At 40.1% G+C, this 23,039-nt stretch overlaps 1 long non-coding RNA gene across 1 annotated transcript; it reads left to right on the plus strand.

The window, feature by feature from the left end:
- Positions 1 to 2,144: 2,144 nt before the first annotated feature.
- Positions 2,145 to 18,037, plus strand: LOC139038036 (uncharacterized). Its single transcript, XR_011490940.1, has 2 exons — positions 2,145 to 2,303; positions 17,000 to 18,037. It is a non-coding gene; the product is annotated as an uncharacterized lncRNA (long non-coding RNA).
- Positions 18,038 to 23,039: the final 5,002 nt, after the last annotated feature.

Consider the following 23,039-nt stretch of genomic DNA (forward strand, 5'->3'; position numbering starts at 1 on the left):
TTATGTTTTAGTGCATCCCTTATAATCAATAAATAGCTGTTTCTTTTTTTTAATAGCTGTTTCTTAAAAAAAAAAAATCAGTCTTAACAAAGTCTAATCAACATCTTTAATCTTATTCCAAACAATGCTAGTACCTTAGAATATTTTAACTGCCATCATCTTTCTTGATCTACATGTTAGTTTGTCATGTATTTATTTCTACCATTTTTGTTTTTGAGTGTTATAGTGGGTGCTATGTGCACTGCCTCATTTTCCCTTTGAGAACTAAGACACTCCTTCCAGTCCCTAGGAATGTTCGCGGCTTATGGATTTCAGTTGAGTCCCTCATTGAGAATTGTTCTCAGCAGAAGAGAATGGTCTGGCCCAAAGTCATGTCCCATCCCAGGCAGTTCATATCTAAGCCTGGTCAGTGTGTATATGTGGTGGGATAAAGGCCCCCTTCCCGAGAGGTGAGACAACACTGGTGGGCTTCCCAGCTCCAGAGCTCCCCGTGGGATCAGATGATGTTTTATTGTCACTACATCACAGTTCACTCCTTTCTCTGCCAATTTTGCTTTGTTTACTCACCAACAGATGTTGCCCCCTAGAGAACTCTCTCAAAACCCTCCTGCATAAATCTCAGACTCACAGTCATTTCCCAGGAAGTTCCCTGGGCCAATATTCATGTAGACTTACATATTTTCCATTTTATTTGCTAATACTGTCTTTTTGTGTGCAGAATCAATTTCCTTCTGCTTTAATTACATCTTTTAAATTCCTTTAGACAGAGTCTGTTGAGTGAAAGCCCTCATTTTACTCTGATCTGAAAGGTGATTTAATGAATATGAAATTCCAGCTTGACTATTATATTCTTGCAGCTCATTGGTGATGTTATTCTACTGTTTCCTGATTTCCATCACATCTCTTGTTCATTTAGCTGTCAGATGAACTATTACTTGTTTGAAGGTAATCTGCCTCTTCTCTCTGCCTGCTTTTCAGATCTTTTTGTCTTTGATGTTCCATAGTTTCACTGTAGTGTGTCTAAAGGAGGATTTATTTTTATTTAACTTACTTGGGATTCACTGAGCTTTCCTATCCAGACCACTGGAAATGGAGTCTGCTGAGCCTCAGTTTTCACTTCAGTAAAATGATAATGGTGATAATTTCCATTTTAGTGTGATTGCAGAAAGATTATACATTAGACAATTCATTTATATTTCCTTTTTGAGGAAATATAAAATTGTATTCCAAATATGAAACACAATTTCCGTATTTGTGTTTGACTGGATTAGACATTGTCCCTGTTCAGACTTCCTTAGCAAGTTCTGTAACCAAATAGATAGGGGAAGTGCTGGTTCCTGCATGTTCTCTTGGAGAGTTGCAAAGCTCATCAACATTTGAAAGCCTTGGGAAGTCCTACACTATTCTCCACACTGTGTCCTCAGAAGAGCTTGGTTATAAACATCTCACATTCCATGGAACACAATGTTGGGGAATGTGTGTCTGTGTTCAGTTGCTCAGTCATGTCTGACTCTGCTACCCTTTGGACTGCAGCCCACCAGGCTTCTCTGTCCCTGGGATTCTCCAGGCAAGAATACTGAGGTAGTTTACCATTTCCTCCACCAGGGGATCTTCCTGACCCAGGGACTGAACTTGCGTCTCCTGCATTGCAGGTGGATTCTTTACCACTGAGCCATTGGGGAAGCTGTTTTAGGCAATACCTGTGTATGAAATATCCAATGATATGTTTTATTTAATAAGAAAGGAATATTTACCCCTTACAAATAGTCTAGAGTTTTTTCCTTTTAATTAAACAAACAAGAAAAGGATTGATCACAAGGAAGCAGTGGCTTATAAGTGCCTTGTTCCAGGCTGCCAGAATCTACACCTGCTTCTGGGCTGGCTCCCCATCTTCTTTGTTGTGAGACTATAATAGAGCCAGGCCATGAACAGCCTTTAGCATGGCTGGTGCTTTGCTTGGTTACCAGCACTGCCCCTCCCCCCACAGTTAACCAGGCACCAGTTAGTGGTGAGGACCCTTAGTGGTTCTGCTCAGCCATCGTCAGCACCACAGCGAGCCCCTCCCCCAAGTGAGCAGCTGCCAGAGTGACCGTTAATAGTCCTGCTCAGCCATTGGTCAGCACCACAGTGGGCCCCTCCCCCAAGTGAGGGTCTGCCAAAGAGCGACCGTTGGTGGTCCTGCTCAGCCATTGGTCAGTACCACAATGGGCCCCTCCCACAAGCAACCAACTGTCAGTGAATGACATTAGTGGGTCCATTCATTCAACAGTCAGCAGAATGGTGGTCATCAGACAGAGAGTGAGGTAAGAGGCAGATCCCAGCCTTCTCCCAGGGAGCTCTCCAGCTCAGCCGGCCTGGCGTCAGCAGGTGAGCTGGGGAGCCTACGGAGCTGGCTGGGAGCTGTGTCCTGCAGGGCCTCAGAACCCTCGCCAAGGCCACTTTTCTGGCCAAGTCCAGGTCTTGAGGTGGCAGTGAACATCTCCCCATCCTGCCTCTGCCACCCAGTGGCAGCAGCAGTCTTCCTGGGTTGCAGTCTGTGGGACCTGGTGTCTCTCACCTGGGAGCCGTGGACACACCTGCCTCAGAGGGACCTGAACTCCCCAATAAAAATGCGGGTGTGAGGCCCCACTCCATACCTACCACAGACTTTCAGCTTCCTTCATTTCCCCACATGGTTACCATGCACATTCAAGCTTGAGTTTGCTATAGCAGTAGTCTTAGGTGTGATCACTAGAAATGGCTATTTGTAGCTCAGGTATCCTTGCCTGATATTTAATATAAGGAGACAAAATCTCTTCTCATACAAGCATCGGTGGCCTGTCAGTCACCACTCACTCTGTAGTTCTGAAATTTAGGGTTTGCTGAAGAGAATTCCTTCTATGGCCTTTGGAACCTGCCTTGTCTGTCTGTTTGAGGTGAAAATGTTAGTCGTTCAGTCATGTCTGACTCTTTGTGACCTCATGGGCTATAGCCCACTAGGCCCCTCAGTCCATGGAATTCTCCAGGTAAGAATACTGGAGTGGGTAGCCATTTCCTTCTCCAGGGGATCTTCCTGACTCAGGGATTGAACCCACGTCTCCTGCATTGCAGGCAGATTCTTTACCATCTGAGTCACCAGCGTTTGAGATAACTGTTGAAATCGGCAAAAGCAAACAAATATAATTATTAGGACTCTTACATTTCTAGATAACTGTCTTTATGCTTTTCATAGTGCTTTCAAAGCAAAGCCACAAATGCATTATTCATTGGATCCTCCTTATGAATCTGTAAGATAAGCAGAATAAATATCAATATTCCCATTTTACACAAGTGGAAACAGACTCAGTTGGACTAAATGATTGGTTCAAATCCCTGAATGTAGTCAGTGGTGGAACCTGTTTGAAATTTAAGGCTCCTTGCCTGCCCACCTTCCATTCTTTCTTTCCCCCACACACTGAACTCGCTGCACCTCCTTTGTTTTCTCCCTTCCTTGCAAAGATTTCCACTGTCATTTCCACATATCACCATCAACCTATTGTCATATCTATGCTGTTCTGTCCTGGCCATTGCAGACATAGTCCACCAGCCTGACTGCTGATGAGCCCTTCCCAACCACGTGTGTTCCTGTGACTGTTTCTCTATCAACAGAGAAGAGTGGTGGCGACTCGCAGGAATTCTTTGCCTAATCCAGCTGTTTTGTGGACATTTCCTTCACTTTACTAACCTCCCTAACACTTAATTTTGTAAAGCCAAAAATAGCATACACCAATCATTGTACCATCTGGAGGGAGGTGCACCTGTTTTCTTTCCCTCTCAGGACATGTGTACCTGCCTAGGAAAAGGGGATGTGTTCTGGACAGTTTGGCAGAATGGCGAGGGAAGATATTTGTATAATTTGAACCTGCAAACATTTTTAATCGCAATAATGAGAGAGTTGCTATTCTGATTACCCAGCACAAAGAGAACACTTGTCTAATTCTCCAGTTAATTTGATCCATGCAGATAGCTTATTTTCCAGAATCCATTTAGCACTAAATCTGAAGTGATGGTCCAAACTACAGAATTATCCAGATAACTAATGAGCTTTTTACCTTCTGGAGCCTGTACACCCAGTCAGGAGAAAAATAAGCATTGTTTCCTTCTATTAGTCATATAACTTTTATAAGTCTTTGTAGTGTTTTATCACCCTCCCCTGGGTGTTCACTCTGGGCTTTGAGTACAGAAACAAGATTCAGAGCTCAGGGTGAGGGAATGCATTTTTTCTACTTCCACAGAGTTTCATAGCATTATTATTAGGCTTTTTGCATGTTTATTCTTCAAAGGAACTGTTTTTTCCTTCCCCAGCTGTGGGCAAGAGGGCTTTTCTTAGCTTCTCCTCTTTAAGTCTCTGATCTGAAGGTCATCAAGGTGAACGATGATGTATTCCCTCCTGACTGTGAGTAAATGCAAGCAGTCCTGGCCCACCAGGACTTTAGCTGCCTGCTAAAGTGATTTAGCTGCTGTGTGCCTGCACCAGAGCTCAGAACACAAACGGTGCAACCACTGAACCTCAAACTAAGCCAGCAGCCACATTTCAGTTGCCATGCTGTGGCTGCATCACCTGCTGCAGCATTTCAGCAGGATGCTGCCGAGCATGTGGGGCCACATTATGTGCTGTCAGCCTCTGTGAGGTTCTCTTTGCCACGTCAAGTTTCCCATACAAGTCATGGTGATAGAAAACCATTGTTGGGTGCTGGAGTTGGTTTGATGTGATCCTTATCAGAGACAGTGCTGTTTGTCAGTCCTTATGCAGGAGAGGGAGGAAAGCCAGGCCTTTCTTTGGTTATATTCATAGACATATTCCCTTAAAGCTTCTGAGGCTAATTGTGGTGAAAATGTGCCAGGTAGACCCCTTTCATGCCAACCATAATTAATAGTGTTATAGTCTTCAAGGCCATAATGCTCATCAGTTATTAATTAGCAATTCATTTTGTTGAAAAAATAACACTTATGATTGATGATAAAACTTGTAATTGGGCACTAGAAGTGGCCCTCGTGGGACTGACTTACCAGCAGATATTAACCACGACACAGTAATGAAAAACACAGAGGATCATCCAGGAAAATCCGTGTTAGACAATTGTGACACAGCCAAGGTGTTTCTTCTCAACAGGAGAAAATCCCATCTTGAGTGTTGGGTGTGTATCCTGGGTCTGAGTGTGTTAATTATTTCTGGTCACAGAGTATCAGGATTTTCTATTTCCTCTTAAGCTTGTAATCAGCTGCCCTATTTTTTTTTCCCCCAAAATCAAATTGTTCCTTGCTAGGCAATTCTATTGACTTTGAATTATTGTTGTGATAGGTCATTTTGAGGTATTGTCATGACATGTCCAGTTAGACTTGAGGGAAAAAAGTCCTTTCCCAAAAAGGTAATGATTGAAGTTTTTATTTTAAATGATTTCTTAGATTGAAATCACTTTAGATTAACAGATTTTCCTGCCCAATTGATTTTCTGGCATCCATGTGGTGATCCAGCAGAGATAAAATGCGGGTTCTTAGTCCACGGCTGCGAGGAAACCGAGAGCTTGGCAAATAGAACCGGCAAAGCTTCTTTCTCTCTCGCTCTGTTGGAGCAGGACAACTGGAGCCGGTCAGCTGCTGACCAGATGCTGCCTTCAATTAATATGCCAACCCTCAAAGACATTTATCGCTCACTCTCAAAAGCAGAGCAGCTGAGTAATAAAAGGAACCACTAAACCCATTTTTTTTGAGAGCATTTGTAATGGCTAAATTGCTTGAAATAAATTAGCAAAATAAATAAACATAGTTTGTACAGTATCTGTAAAACAAATTCCTAGTCTTGGGAAAATAGACAAAGTGAGAGTTTGTATTTAACAAGCACATGCAATATGCTTCATTAAGACAAGGCTTTTTTTTTCTTCTAAATTTAAAAAGGGTTAATAAACTCCAAGATATCATTGCCAGTTAAACAGGTCCTGCACCATTTTAAGGGGAGTAAGAGGCTACAAAGGAGACAGTTAAAAAGAAACCAGGAGACTGTGTTGTAGTGCTAACAGGCAATTAACAAACTCATGGGTGTTAATTATCTTCATACTGTATCATGTTCAATTAGCTTAGTCTCTGCAACAAAGGCAACGATGAACAATTGCTTTGATAGGTGTACAGTACTTCATTTGTAGTTAATCGGTTTAAGCCCTCTGGTTGCTAGGTTACCTTGGTCTCCAGAGGTAAAAAGCTGTACAGTTGCACTATGTTTAAATGACTACAGAGAACTGTTTAAACTCAAACCATGTATAACTCTTTATTGATTTTTCACAGAAGATCTCAGCTCTGATGATAAGGTTTTGATATATTTTCCTGCTACAGCCAGTCCCTTGGAGTATTGCAGAAAAAAAATCTGTCAATATGCTTCTATTATGATCTCTTGATCTGTGCCTATAAAAACCTTTAGCCACAGCCCTTATTATAAATAATGGAAGAAGCAATATCTGATTTTTTTTTCCACACTGTACTACATGAAGATTTTTTTCCATCATTGCCTTTGGATCCAAATTACAGGACTGCTTTCTGTACCCATGCTCTTAAATAATAAAGAAGAATTTCTAGCTCTAATTAATTTGATTGACTCTCAGCAGGATGGGATCAGCTGTAGCATCATGAACTTTAACAATAACTACCAACTGATGGGCAGTTCACATCAATAAGACCATCACTAGCCTCTCTCTCACCTGTCAGCAGGCGGGGAGTGAGCAATAACCAGCCCCCCACAGATGCTCCCCGCTTAGCGCTTTCTGCCCTATTAGCAATTTATAATGGTGATCAAGAAACAGTCAGCAGCAAATCAAGACAACTGTCTGGCTGCCTGTTTAATTGGCCTTGTTTGCGTTTTGATAAATGGCTCGTGACTACTATAGGCCCCTGTATTTTGACTTTTAATAGGCCACAGTGATTAGACTACCAACAGATACTAGGTCAAAACCAAGGAAAGGTGCAAAAAATGTTAATTAATATCAATAATAGGCAATTATTAGTTAGACAGAAGGACCTACTAGCTGCGTGCTCTAATGGCTCAGAGCTAACTGGAAGAGGAGTGCTGCCAAATTAGCATAACTGTGTATGCAGACTGCATGGTGGATCCTAGCAAACATCTGTTATGTTAGTAATTCAAATAGAATTCCTGCCTTTGGAGTGAGATTCGCAGAGTCAGCAATCCCTGTTGGCCATTTCAAGGCACTAACAATACCCTAGTGACTGGTGTCCTTCCAAATGGGCTGTGTTTCAGGCTAAGAATTAAATTGCACCCTTTCTTTGGAGTTGTGCTCTTGAGGAGCTTAAGGGGGTCACTATCTTCTGGCCAGGAGAGAGTGGAGGAGAAGGGGTTTTTATGGAAGCCACACTCACCTTAGAGGGAAGTGTAAAGTGGGCCCAGCAGACTCAGGGAGGGACACAGACATTTACATTTGCTGTTTCATAATTAGCATTGAAATATGGCTGTGTTCAATATCAATACATCAGATGAAACACTGTATATCATTCTCACAGCATGATTTTATCCTTTTCTTGAAGTGTGTGTTTGGGCTTGTGCAATGATGAAAGACTGACAGTATGTTTTGAAGCATAAAGAGAAGTAAGATGGAGTAGGAGTTAAGACAATGCAATGATTGGTATTGTAAATGTTATTCCCTACACTTGTTGACATTAAGGTCACCATGGGCAAAATCCACATGATTGTCAAAGAATGTTAGAATTGGAAAGGAATTGGAGCTATCTTAAGTCCAAATAGAGAAATGGAGATCCAGAGAGGTCAAGGGACTCTTGATGGTCACCCAGCTGGTTTGGGGCATGGCTGGAAGGAGACACAGGTCTCCCAACTTCCCTCCCAGTGCCCTTTGCCTGACCTTGCTGCCTACCTAGGAGACTGTGGGTTTCTATCTGTGATTTAGTGTTTGGTAGGTATTTTCAAAATGCACATTTGAAATGTAAATGTGGAATATGTGCAAAAAGTGTTCCTACTGTACAGATATATGATATTTATGAAATGGCATGTTATCAAACATACTATATTTTTAGGGTTAGAAAAAAACTTGGTTATAAAATTCTAAAATCTACAGCTACCTCTTGATGTTTCACATTTTAATGCCAAGCACAGATTTTTTTTTTTTTTGAGAAGGGTACCTTATAATTGCGGTATCCCCTGTTTTATTTTGAGCTTGTTTTCTTATGTATCTTGCTTGAACCAAACCAGGCAAGGATCTGTGTGTGTTGCCCTTTTCCTTCCTCACCAGAGGACTGACATTTAAGACCTATTTGACTAAACAGTTTCAAGATCTTAAAAAAAAAAATGTGTGTGTAGAGGCACAGACTCTACCTCGTCAAAGATTGAAATTGAATTGTGGATTATAGCCAACTGCAGTTTTCTCTCCCCTGTCTCTACTCTCCCCTAACCCTAACTCAGCCCCTCACACCCCCACCCCCAATACCAAGGATATCTCTTCAGACTGCATCTTTTCCCTGAATGCACTGAGCCATTAATCCTTTTTAGTACCAAAGTGTCAGAGAAAAATGGACTTACTTTTTCATCTTTATTCCTGCAAAAATACTTTGAAAATCATCTGGTTTTGCATCTATGAGGAAAGTATTATGTAAGCTTAAAAATAACATTTTCAAATAATTCATTTCTGGGAATAGAATCTTTTAAAATGATGGAAATATGACACTTTAGTTTCTCATTTTTTACACTCTTACTTAACAAAAATATTTGTTGAGTCCTGGGCCAGGATGTAAAAGAATCACAAAAATAACTATCAGAATAATATATTTATGAATTATTTATCTCCTACCATATGGATCTCTTTACTAAACATTTTCTATGTGTCAGCCACTTTATTCTCATAGCAAACCCCATGGAGTAGGGTTCATAAAATGAACCCCATTTTATGAAGGAAGAAACTGAGGCTTAGCAAGTTTCTATTTAACTTAAGTTTAAATGTGTGACACATTTTCCTATTTTGAGGGTTTTAAGAATTTCTTCAATTCTTTTGTATTGAAAATATAGTAGATACTATGTTTTAAATAAAGTTTAAGAAGCAACAAGAAAATGGTTCATGTCATAGTATCTTTTTCAGGTAGAGTGTGTATTATACATAAATATTACTGTGATATTTTAAACTTGAATATTCCTAGAGTGAAAGGAAATTAGTTTTATTTTCTTTTAATTATTAGAGATTTTGTTCTTTTATTCCTGTAAACTCACTGCATTGTGGTATACTTGTCCCTTAAACTCTAGCAAATCTCACATGTTACTGATTACAAGAAGTATGAGTATTTTATCTGTCACAAGTTAATGATGGAATGCTAAACTAAACTAGGATGAAATGCTTTCCAATACTTTCTTCTGGGTTATCAATAGCATTCATGATATAGCATTTCTTTAAAAAGTGCCCCACTGTTCACTCTGATTTTCTTCCATTGTCAGTAACATTAATTCCACAATTTTTGATGCTGGCGCTTTTAATGTTCTCACGTGAGCAGAACATGACAACTCTGCCAGGACTGCAGCCTTGCTGATAGTGGCAGTAGAACACATCTGCATCTGGATTTCACAGGCGTTAAAATGTGCAACAAAATATGTGCATCTTAGAATCCATAAGATGTGTTAGTATACCCATCATAGTTATCTGTCTATCAAATATCTGTAGAGTTACATAATTTTCAGATAAGTAAATCTAGTAAGTAATTCCAGTCTCTCAAAATGACATATGATTACAAATGTTTTTCTCATAGCAGCATTTGCAGATAAACTCTTGGTGGTGTGTTGACTAAACTGTGAATGTGGTGAGAAATTCAGAAACTTCTCTTATATAGAGCTGGATAAAGAGACTAGTAAATTGAGTATTTAAGGTTTTTTTTAAATGGCAACCCACTCCAGTATTCTGGCCTGGAGAATCCCATGGACAGAGGAACCTGGTAGGCTACAGTCCACGGGGTCGCAAAGAGTTGGACAAGACTGAGCAACTTCACTTTCTTTCTTTCTTTATGTAGTTTTTACTAAGGTTCATCTGTGCAGTTTTTAAAATTAATTTATCTTTGGCTGTGCTGGGTCTTCATTGTTTTACTCAGGCTTTTTCTAGTTGCAGTGAGCAGGGGCTACTCCTGTGATGCCTGGGCTTCTCATGGTGGTGGATTCTCTTGTGGCGGAGCACAGGCTCTAGGCACATGGTCTTCAGCAGTTGCAACACGAATGCTCAGTAGTTATAACGTGTAGGCTCTAGGGCACAAGGGCTTCAGTAGTTGTGGCACACAGGCCGAGTAGTTGTGGCTCTCAGGCTCAGTGGTTGCGGGGCACGGGTTTAGTTGCTCAGATGCATGTGGAATCTTCCTGGACCAGGGATTGAATCAGTGTCCCCTGCACTGGCAGGTGGATTCTTGTCCACTGTGCCACCACGGAAGCCCCATATGTGCAGTTTTTTAAGAGCCAGATTCCACATGTGGAAAATTATGCCTTTAGTGTTTTAGTTGTACCAAGAGTACCACTATGGCCTATAAATGGAAGGTCTGTCTCTACCTTGCTGGAACCAGGACCAACTGGAAAAATATCTTTAAGAGGTCTGGAAAGCTGAAGTGTTAGACCTAAGTGGTTGTCAGAGTGTCTGTCTACAAGAGAGAAGGCCCTAGCTCTGATATGTGCCTCAGTGTCTGCTTTTGGTGATGTGTTGAAATTCATAGAATCTGTCATGCTGGAAGAATTTCCTGCTTTCTATTCTGTATAGGGCCTAGACCACTGTATCTTTTTTTTTTTTTCCCCCTCTTCGGCAAATATTAGTTCTTGGATAGATACTGACACTTGTTGAGCCCATTTCTATTCATGCCTGACATAGCCATGACTCGTAATGAGGGGCTAGGTGTCTTCCTCTTGGGAAGTAATATATTAGTCAAGAGCTATGGTTTTACAGTCATGCAGGCCTGCGTTCCAGTCCCAGTTCAGCCACTCAGTAGCTTCATGGTCCTGGGCTTCAGTTTTCTCATCAATGAAATGGGCTGTATGATACCTACTCCATGTAGGTATCTGAGAAAACGTGTATGACACACTTTACTTAATTCCTGGCTGTAGTAAATGCAAAATGATGGCACTTATTGTCATCATTATTGCTACCAGGAATAGACTCTGTCATGCAGCTGGACCATCAGAGGCCAAAGCGTCTCCAGAACTCTTCTTGATAAATATTTCAGGAGCCATTTCTTCCTGATAAGATGAGAGCTCACTGCTTTCCTAATCCCTTCCCTTCATTTGGAGTCTGCCTGTCCAAAGAGGCTCCTATCTTCTGCCCCTCCCCTGACATTGCACCTGTTTTGATTAGTTATATACTGATCTATTATGGGTCTATTGTCTTGGATGTGTCCTTTTAAACATAGCATGGTTAGATGAGCATTAGAAGGAAGTTGACTTAGAGCCTAGAGTTACGTTTCTGTCACTAGCCAGGTGACCTCTCTCATCAGTAAAATTCCTTCTCTGTGGTGCCACCTCAGGAGTCGATCACTTATTCTAGCTACCATTTACTGAACACCTGTGCAGTGCCGTCCAGATGTCAGTGACATTCCATGCTTCATCTCTAATCCTTGTGATAACCTTGCAAAGCAGTTATTAATCTCCTCATTTTAGAAATTGGGACAGTAAAGCTTAATAATCTTAACTGTGTTCTTACTGCCCGAATGATTTGGGGCAACTTCTTAAGCCATTTTAAATCACAGGCTCCGCATATGTCCATTAGAAGAGCTCTCAACTGCTGTCTCATGGGCTATGGAGATGACATGTGTAGGGCTCATGACACAATTCCGCATGCAGTGGGCACTCCAGCAGTGCTTGGTGATGTGTCTTGTCAAGAGTCAGATAGCTAGAAGGATGAGCCAGGTTTTAGCCTAGGTCTGTCTGGGTCTTTCAAGGTATGTGAGAAAGTACTTGTGACACAAGTGCATATGAAGACCTTTTCCTTGGTGTGATCCTGGAAGAGGGAGCAGCTGCCTTACTCTCCCTCTTCCTCTTGGGGGTTCCTCTTTCCTTCTCCCTTTTGGTCTGTCATCTGCTCCTCCATTCTGGCTGCATGGGAGGACCACAGGTACTGGAGAAAATATTCCTTCTCTTAAAGGGCACAGGGATATCCTCTTTCAACATAAACACATAACATAAAATTTACAATCTGTGATGTTTAGCACATTCATAATATTGTACAACCATCACCACTATCTAGTTCCAAAATGTTTTAATCATCCCCAATGGAAACCCCTTACCCAGTGAACAGTTACTCCCCATCCTCCCGCTCCAGTCCCCCTGGCAACTACGAACCTGATTTCTGTCCCTATGAATTTGCCTGTTCTAAATATTTTCTATAAATGGAATAAGACCATATGTGGCATTGTGTGCCTGGCTTTTTTCAACTTAGCATAACAAGGCTTATCTGTATTCTTCCCTTCTCTATACCAGCTCCAGGCAGATAGTGAAGAAAAATTTCACAGTTTATTTTCAGTAAGTCCTCTTGCACATTGACTACCATGGTGGCCAATCAGCTTCATTGTGACAAAGCTGGCTATTTCTATGGAATCTTCCTGCATTGCTCATCAATCTGTAAGCCTGCCAATCATGGCAGAATCTGCTTCTGTCACAGTGGTTTATGGTCTTTGCTTCTACAGTTTGTCTTTTTCTTCCAGTAGTAGATTCCTGTTCCTTTAAGAAAGATGATGAGATTCAAGATATTTCATGCAAGGCAGAGCCTTATCCTGGCCTCATTCATGATCTCTATAGGAGCCCAGGCCAGCCTACATACCACTCAATAATTTCATCTGGAAATGAAGAACTTAGGAATTTAAATGAGTTACCTGAGCAGGGGGCTGGGAGAAGAAAATAACAGATAATTCACAGGGCTTTCCGAGTCTAAAATGTTACTTAATAGAAAGATTTTTCAGATAAGGAGTAATGAATACTGGATTGTGACATATCACAAAGTATTGGGTTGGCCAGAAGTTTGAACTTTTTGGCCAACTCAGTACATAAAATTAAGAGTTAAATGGGGGTTACACAGAATGTGTTGGTGATTGGAATGGAAGTCTCTGGTTCCTATGCTAATTTGCATTTCTCATTGAAGATGTTTATATTAGCCTTTTGGTTTTATTAAACAATAGCAATAAAAACTCAATATACTGAAAAAGCAAGAGGAGTTTAGGTTGTGGGCAATTCCAGAAGGCAGGACTGGACAGTCTCTTGAGATTATCTCTAGTCTTGTAATTCTGTGTGTCTGAGTCATCTTGTAATTTCCTGGGGGTTTGTGGGAGAAGAAAGAGGAGATCCCACCTGACAGGAGTCAGGGTCACCTGTCATCTCTCCACTCATCTGGCTGATGCATACTTAGCATAGTGAATTTCTGTTTGGAAGTTGATTTACAGTAATTGCAAGTGGCAGAGAAAGCTTGTTTCAAGGCAGGATTTGAAGTGGTAAAGAAAGGACCTTGTCCAAAGCTTTTTCCAAGGCAGGTCATGCTGAGTGAAGGTTCCTTGTTGGGAGAGAAAGGAATTCCCCACAGACCCTATATTCTCACCCCAGCTGACAGCTCTATTGTGGCTATAGTACCTCCCTGGCTGTCAGTCATTTGGAGGGAACCTCTGACCCTTAAGACCTCTCTGGGTTATTAAAGGGGATGGCATACATGTGTCAGGCTGATGACGGTGTACATGACAGAGAAACTGTCACAGAGCAAAGATGAAAGAAGCCGAGCACCTGCCTCCCTGAAGTGGCCACCAAGTTATGCCTGAAGTCGGTGTTCCATTTTAGAGGGCATACTGCCTGAGGGTCATGCATTGTATGTGTGTCTATGTGTAGAAAGGTGGGGTAGGAGGGAATATCTTAATAGGATTTTCAGTTTTTCTTATTTCACATACAAAAATTCTGAATGAACATCTCCATTCACGTGCTTGATGTTACTACTGAATAACTAGGTAGAAGGATTTGACATTTGGAGCCCCGAAGTTACTTGTCTCTGCTGCCTGTAAAACCACAGCAGGTGGTGAGCTCTTCACTAGTGAGCACTAAAAATGCCCAAATAACACTGCAGGATTATTGCTCATCTATATTTTGTAAATAGACATACATGTTTCTGCATGTAGTATACACATTTTAATCTCACCTATTGTCTAAATATGAAAATGAGTTTGAAATAAATCCATCAGGAATATGCGCTTAACAGCACATTTAAATAATCATCAGTTGGTACAATGATTTATTCTCATTTTGGTCTCCAAAGCAGAATAATTCAGTCCTTCTGAATTTTTCACCCAGGACTCATAAGTTTGAGAGAGAGAATTTTTTGTTTGTACTGTAATCTTCTCCAGCTGTAGCTTATTCTGAAATTGGATCTGTTCCAGGGTGTAAATATTTATTAATGAGTTTCCAAAGTCAAAATAATTAGTGATGCTTAGGCATCTTTTATAATGGGCCTAGAATAGATTTTTCAATGCAGTCTGCAGTAGATTTTTCATATGGGTGTACAGGTATAGAGTTCTGGTGGACAAACTCATTTAATAATTAGGAATTCAAAATAGATGTTTAGATATGATTACATTGATGGGTTATTCTTCACATTTAACAGGATGAATGTTTTAAACCTCATGACTGACCTGTGACTGAACTGCATTGAACTTACTGACATAATGTGCTGAAAGTGGATCATGGAATCCCTCAGGATTCTGTGGAAAACATGATCTTCCTTCTCAGAAGCTTCCATATCAAGGGAAGGTCTTTTCTGGGAAGTTTCAGATTTACACACTTTGAAGAAATAGGATTCAAGAAATATGGGTTTCATTTTGAGATATGTTCTAGGACTGGTAGAGCTCAAGGTCTAAGGGATATAATATTTGTCTTGGAAAGATGCATAAAGAGGTGTGACTTAAAAAACTGAAGTATTTCTGAGCTAAATTTCATGTTAATACAATGTGCCATTTTAATTTCTAATGCCTATCAAAATAATTATTAGAGAATTTCTGGTTAACCTTTGCTAAAAGAAAATGTGTACTCAGATAAATTAAGAATATGTCATCCAGTTACACTGAAAACTATCAATAGCTAGCTTGGGGACAACTCTTATTAAGTTAGATATATTAATCCAGTAAGTGGGAGAATTCTTTCTGTTTGTCCTCTGATACATTTGACTTTGAGATCCCTGGTACCAAACAACTATGAAGTATCAGTGAGGGTTTGGTCAGAGAAGCTGACTCACTGTGAGTGATATTTTTCAGTGCTGCTTATCAAGAAGGCAAATACACCTTTCTTGATAAGTGATATTGAAAAATAAATCAAACATAAAACTAAATCAACTTACATAAGCCATCTAGGAATTTATGTTGGTTGGATTATATAGACTTCTTCATCCATCCTCATGGTTTTGTCAGATCTAACCTCTATAGTGAATTCCTTTTTCCATATCACTCATAGTGTTATTTCTAGAAAGTGTTGTAAGTCTTCATAGAACTGGTCAACCTCAGCTTCTTTAGCATCAGTGGTTGGGGCATAGACTTGGATTACTGTATTGTTGAATGCTTTGCTTTGGAAATAAACCAAGATCATTCTGTTGTTTTTGAGGTTGCACCCAAGTGCTGCATTTCACACTCTTGTTGACTGTGAGGGCTACTTCATCTCTTCTGAGGGATGCCTGCCCACAGTAGTAGGTATAATGGTCCTCTGAGTTAAATTCACCCATTCCCATCCATTTTAGTTCACTGATTCCTAACATGTTGATGTTCACTGTTACTATCTCTTGCTTGACCACATCCAATTTACCTTGATTCATGGACCTAACATTCTAGGTTCCTATGCAGTATTGTTCTTTACAGCATCAGACTTTAGTTTCATCACCAGACACATCCCCAACTGAGGATTTCTACTTTCATTTCTCATTTCTACCTTGGTCCAGCTGCTTCATTCTTTCTGGAGCTATTAGTAATTGCTCTCTGTTCTTCCCCAGTAACATATTAGATGCCTTCTGACCTGTGGGGCTCAATTTCTGTTGTCATATCTTTTTGTACTGTCCATAGGTTTCTCTAGGCAAGAATACTGGAGCGGGCTGCCATTTCCTCCTCCGGTGGACCACATTTGTCAGAACTCTTCACTATGACCTGTCCATCTTGGGTAACCCTGCATGGCATGACTCATAGCTTTACTAAGTTATTCAAGCCACTTTTCCATGACAAGGCTGTGATCCATAAAAGGGATATTTGATATATCAACACCACATTTACTTTGTCTAAAGAAGAGCTTCTTTCTTGAACAATAAAACACTAGTAAAACCAAAAGCTGTTTTATGATATTGCTATTCTCCCTAATATGAATCTTATCTTTAATTTGGCTTTCAACTAGATAACCAGGACTATCTGATATAATTCACTAAAATACATTAACCATTTAGTATGACAAGATGCTGGGTTGGATGTTAGATCATGATTATAATATATCTTTATATTCTCTAAGTTATTTTTGTGTTTTCTAAGCTATGTTTGTTTTTTTATTCTATGATTATGTTAGATTTATTTGTTCAGATGAAGTACAATAAATATTTATTCATTGTGAGCACTCTGGTAATTAGATCTGCCCAAACTAACTGGTGGGTGCTATAGTGGTTTTGTCCTAGGTCACTTAAGTAAGGAGGAATTTCTCAGAATTCTCTTCACTGTATGGTTCTGGGTCAGGGTTGGTCACGAAAGAAATTTACTGAGGTTTGGGAGATCGAAGGGAAGCAGCAGTTGTTACGCTCTGAAAGTCAGTGTAGATTGCTAGGCTATCTTGCAGCTCAAAACTGTTATTGCAGAGCTGTTAGATAGATGCAAAAGTAATTCTGGTTTTGCACTGTTGAACTTTACCATTTAATACTGGAATACATTCTTAAATAAGGGTGATTATGTTATACATCATTTTAATGCCCATTTCTTGCTTTGTTTTTTGCTCATGACTTATTACTTGCTGTTTATTTTATATTTATTTTAGATTATAGAAATGATGTTAGAAAGCAAATTTGAATGATTTTTTTGAGTTCAAAATAAGTTCTGGAGCAGCAGAGACAACTTGCAACATCAACAACACATTTGGCCAGGATCTGTTAATAAACATACAGTGCAGTGGTGGTTCAAGAAGTTTTGCAGAGGAGACAGGAGCCTTGCAGATGAGAAGCATAGTGGCTAGCCATCAGAAGTTGACAGTGACCAATTGAGAGCCACCATCGAAGCTGATCCTCTTCCAGTTACATGAGAAGTTGCCTAAGAACTCAATGTTGACTGTTCTACAGTTGTTCAGCATTTGAAGCAAATTGGAAAGATGAAAAATAAGTGGGTACATCATGAGCTGACCATAAATAAAAAAAATCATTGTTTTAAAGTGTTGTCTCCTCTTATTCTACTGAACAACAATAAACCATTTCTCGATCAGATCATGATGTGCGATGAAAAGTGGATTTTATAAACAACCAGTGACGACCAGCTCAGTGGTTGGACTGAGAAGAACCTCCAAAGCTCCCAAAGCCAAACTTGTACCAAGGAAAGGTCACGGTCACTGTTTGGTGGTCTGCTGCCGGTCTGATCCACTGCAACTTTCTGAATCCCGGAAAAACCATTACATCTGAGAAGTATGCTCAGCAAATTTACGAGATGCAATGAAAACTGCAATGCCTGCAGCTGATACCAATCCACAGAATGGGCCCAATTCTTTTCCATGACAATGCACCACTTCACCTCGCATAACCAACGGTTCAGTCATCGAATGAATTGGACTTTGAAGTTTTGCCTCGTCCGCCATATTCACGTGACCTCTCACCAATCAACTACCACTTCTTCAAGCATCTGGACAACTTTTTGCAGGGGAAATGCTTCCACAAGCAGCAGGATGCAGAAAATGCCTTCCAAGAGTTCATCAAATCCTGAAGCATGGATTTTTACACTACAAACTTATTTGTAAACTTATTTCTTGTTGGCAAAAATGTATTGATTGTAATGCTTCCTATTTTGATTAATAAAGATGTGTTTGAGCCTAGTTATAATGATTTAAAATTCACTGTCTGAAGCCACAATTATTTTGAACCAAGTTAATATTTTCTGGCTCTCCTGATTGGCGAAGAACTAAACTTCTTCAAAGACTGAACTTCAAAGACTGAACTTCAGCTCATCTAAGTCCTGGGACCAGCAGCTTCATCAAGGTTGGAGGTGATAAGAGACTGTTGGAGGTTCCAGTTTGTCCTTACAGCTTCCAGTTTGCCTTTTTTTTTTCCTGCTCCATGCCCAGGTTTTTTTCCTGACTGTTGGCCCTGTTGACCTAAGACAGTTGGTTTCAGGTCCTCTACCAGATTTCTGTAACTTCTTTACCAACTCCAATTGCATAACAAACCCTTTACTTCATGTCATTCATAGTGGTCCTGCTTCCTTGATCTGACTCACAGATACAGATGCATTGTATCAGAGATGTAAAAATCAGATGTTCCAGTGGCCACATGAGTAACATAAATGAGTGCAGCAGTTCTGCTGTCAGAAAGTTCATGCAGCCTTCTTCATCTGTTTTTCTTTTTCCCACTTTTGGTAGAGATGTGAAATCAACAAAGTATGCCTCTAGAGTAAGAAAAACAGTAGCAGAAGCATATTGATAAGTTACATGTGACTCATGCCTTAGTACCAAGGAGGCAATGGGGAGAGTGAGCACTACCAAACAGGGAAGGGTGGACCTCAGGTAGACAGCATCTCTGCTTCCATGCTTCAATAGAAACCCCAAGTGGATTTTTTAAAAAGCATTTATTTATTTTTGGCTGAGTCAGAGTCTTAGTTGCAGCATGTGAGCTTAGTTGCCCCGCCACATGTGGGATCCCATTTCCTCAACCGGGGGTCAAATCCATATCCCCTGCATTGGAAGGCAGAGCCTTAATCATGGACCACCAGGGAACTCCCCCCAAAGCAGAATTTTAATGTGCATTCCTCTGATTTTAATGTGTTGACTAATTACTCACACACACACACACACACTCACATACACATAAAATCTTGAAGGCAGTCCATGGGGCAAATATAAACATGTAGGTTGTATTTGGTATTAGCCTCCTCTATTTCCTCTGACTAGGAAAATGCTTGGCTGAGACCTTGGGATAAAGACAGAGAATAAAAAAAGCAAGAGGATTGTTGGAGAAGAAAATGATGGAGGGAGGTAGGGTGGGGGGACCCCCAGTCTCTTATGGGCTGGACAATATATATGGATAAATACAACTCCATAGGAAAAACAGTGAATTCTTTTGCTCTGTATATGTGTGTGTGTCTGTGTGTGTGTAAGAGAGAAAGAGAGGGAGAGAAATCATCTAATAAGAACTATCACTTTCATAGTAATTTGCATTATACACAGGGATTTCACATATGCTATTTCATTTATTCTCATTTACTATCTTATCTGCTATATTGGGTGTGAGTGGGATGAAAGATAAATTACTCTTGGTTCCTGCCCTTGAGGATTGCAGTCCATGGGGCAGTCTGATATGTTCACATCCAGCTATAGAACAAGAATGAATGTGATTCAGTGTCATGGTGGGAGAAGGATTTTGACAAATGGAAATGGGGAGTGAGAAGAATGCTGGGTGACACAAAAAGTCTGAGCAGAGGAACCAAGGAGAATTTGGAGACGTCAACAATAAAAGCTGCTATGAAGAACACATCAATAGCAATTCTATTAAAACATTTGAAATTCACTTGTGAATTCCTGAAACTGGGGAGGGGGAATCTTTAATCTGCCTTAATTAATGGTCAAAGTGTTAGTCAGTGGCCTACATTCAAGCAACCTCAGTTTGAGAGAAAGGTAAGTTAAACAACACCCATTGTCTTTGGTAAGTGAAGGAGGACAGTACTGAGCCTGGGATTCAAGACCCAGAAATGACAGCCAGATTTGTCTAGAGGGAGGATGAAGAGCTCTTAGGTTTGCTGACGTCCTACCAAAATCCAGGCAGCAGATAGGAGCGTACTGACAGCAAAGGCTGTCCATTGCTAGAGAGGAAAACAAATATATTTTAAAGGTTTTGTAATAAGTTATTAAGTATGCTCTATTTAGATAATCCAGAAAAATCTGAATTCAGTATGACTGGTCTCCTCTCTGTATAAAACTCTTCATGATGTATTAAAGTTCAAGCTCTTCTCTGGCATGACATCAGGTCCCTTTATTCCCTGGCTTCAGCTTCCTTCACCAGACTAGTATTTTTCCCTGCCCTCACCCCAGTCTCCTGAGGTATGGACACAATTTTCTTGCCATGATGCACGACTTGCAGTCCTCTTGATGTCTCATAGCTCTATGCCTTCGCACATTCTAGTGCTTTTTCTCTGGCATTTCCATAGTCTTGATTATCTTTCAAAACATCTCAAAGAGTCCCATGGTCCCCCCACTCCGCAATAAACCTTTCTTTGCTAACTGTACTCTATATATTTGAATTTTTGCATTTATTGTACAGTGATATAATTATGTACATGTATGTTTTCCATGTGCACTATTATATATGCTGATACATTCATGAATCACCTCTTTACTGAGTGGCTTTTCTGGGTAAGACACTGTACAATGTTCTGTGGATGCAGCAGTAAATAGCATAGATCATGTTTCTGGACTCATGAAGTTTCAGTTAAAAATGCATGTTGAGGTGAAATTCACAGGACATTTGAATTTTAGGTTCAAATTGTATGCATTGGCAAAAGATTCACTTTCCTGAATTATAATTTCAATCCATTTTAAGTGTTCTGTCACTAAGTTGTGTCTGACTCTTTGTGACCCCATGGACTGTAGCACGCCAGGCTCCCCTGTCCTCACCATCTCCTGGAGTTTGCGCATACTCATGTCCATTAAGTCAGTGATGCCATCCAACCATCTCATCCTATGTTATCCCCTTCTCCTGCCTTCCAAGTGTACTGTTGGTACACTCCTACTATTGTTGAGTTCCTGATTAATGCACTCACTGAGTTTATTCCTGCCACGTTCTCTCCATAGTGATGGTTGGACTTTCAGGAGCTTTGTGGTTTTGTAGATCTTGACTATATTGGGGCTGGCTCTCTACAAAGGTTTAGATTGTCTGTGGAAGCAGGATCTATTTTCAGCCCCCTTTCAGGGGTTCTGCTTTCCTAATTCTTAACCTGCCTATTTAGGATGTGCCATTCAACCCCCTAGCTTCTCCAATGAACCTGTTTTGGATTATTTTTGATCTTACAGATGTCTAGCATGAGTTCTAGGGCCACAATTTTTTCCCCCAGACCATCCTGAAATCTGTTTGTTCCATTCCTGATGCTTCTTTCAGCCACTAGTCATTTAGTTTATGGTTCATTCTGGAGAAAGGAGGCAGCTGTTCTCAGATTTTGCTTCCTGCAAAGTCCTACGTAGTGCCAGTTCTGTCTGTGTCTGGCAATTTGAAGTAGACCACTTCTCATATTTAGTGCTAATGTTGGTATTGACACATATATTTCTTCTTTTTTAAAAAATATTACCTGCTTGGCCACATTCTAGAGTAGTCATTTTTTCAAGCAGCAGGTCATAAAAAGGACCATGAAATACATTTAATATCATAACCAGCACTAGAAAATATGAATTGAATGAAATAGGAAACCTCAAAATATATCATGTGAAGTGAGGGTAAGTTTTGTAAGACTTGTCATACATAGATGCCTGTGTGTGTACTGGGTTGTGATCCATCTCTTTGTATGGGAGACAAAGTTTGGTAAACATGGTTCTGGAACAATCTATTTACATTTTTTCCCTCCTCCTTGTAGTTTTAACTCTTTAACAGGTGTTTTCTGGATATAAATTTACATTGCTTTAGTTGGCTGTCCACATTTGTTAAACTGCATAATTTTGCCACTTTTCTTTCCATTGTTCATTTACCTTTAAACTCGATTTTTTTAGCTTTTGAAGACTGCACTTATTGGAGTATGTTTATTTTGATAAAACATTTAAAATTGCACTCAACATTTTGGCAGTTCCCTCCTACTCTTCAGAAAGTTCTAGTTTTTTAGATTAAATTTTAGAGGAAGATCTAGGCAAACATTAGCTAAAAACAAAATCAGGAGCAAAAACCAATTCTTTACTCAGCTTAATAGCTTCAATTAATAATCAAATTATTTTACACCACATTCAAAATTATGCAGCAGACCATGTTATTTAGTTACTAATGATTAAAATATTTATTCAAAAAGGATTAACATATACATACTTTAGACTCCAGATTAACTTGAATTAACTGCTTTGATGCTCTTTCAAGTAAATGATAACTCCAAAAGGACAAGCTATCCTAAAACAAACATTTTAATAGTGGAAACTCAGTTCTCTAGCACATTTTGATATGGAAAATAAACCTGCTTTTTTTAAAAGGTTCTTTGAAAGGGAGCTAGCACAACAGAAGTTCCCAGAAGAACTGAATGTTGTGCAAACTTCTGAATGAATCGCTTAGGATTTGTTTTTAATCCGAATATTTAATAGTCTGGCATTGCAAAATTCAAATTGTGCTACTCAATTTTAATGGTTAATCTGCTTTAAAAAATACACAAACTTAATTGTGACATACGAAAATCCTTATTTAGGGTGGATTTCTAATTTGAGTGCTTTCAGCCCTGCTGTGTAAAGAGTCTCTTGGGTACAGGTTTTAAGAGTGTGTGTGTGTGTGTGTGTGTGTGTGTGTGTGTGTGTGTGCGCCTTTACATCTCGCCCTGTAACACTTCCTCATTGCTGAGTCTGCCTCTCTGCAAGCCGGGCGCAGACAATAGATCCATCCTAATGGAGTTGTGTACTTGCCATCTGTAGGAGCAGCTGCTGGCCCACATCTGCACAATATGCTAGGACGAGGAGCTCCACTAATCTGCATAATAAGGAGGAGGCTCATTCCACTCCAGCTAATAATCTCAAGCGATCGATGCACTTCATTCCCTCACTGCGGAGGGCAACCCAGTGGCTTTCCGCATCTGGTACAGCGGGGTCAAGTGAGATGGGATGGCCTGGGGGCCAGAGGCACTCTGTTTACCATGTATGCTTGCATCAG

Source organism: Odocoileus virginianus, chromosome 13, assembly GCF_023699985.2.
Source record: "Odocoileus virginianus isolate 20LAN1187 ecotype Illinois chromosome 13, Ovbor_1.2, whole genome shotgun sequence".
Classification (NCBI taxonomy): Eukaryota; Metazoa; Chordata; class Mammalia; order Artiodactyla; family Cervidae; genus Odocoileus; species Odocoileus virginianus.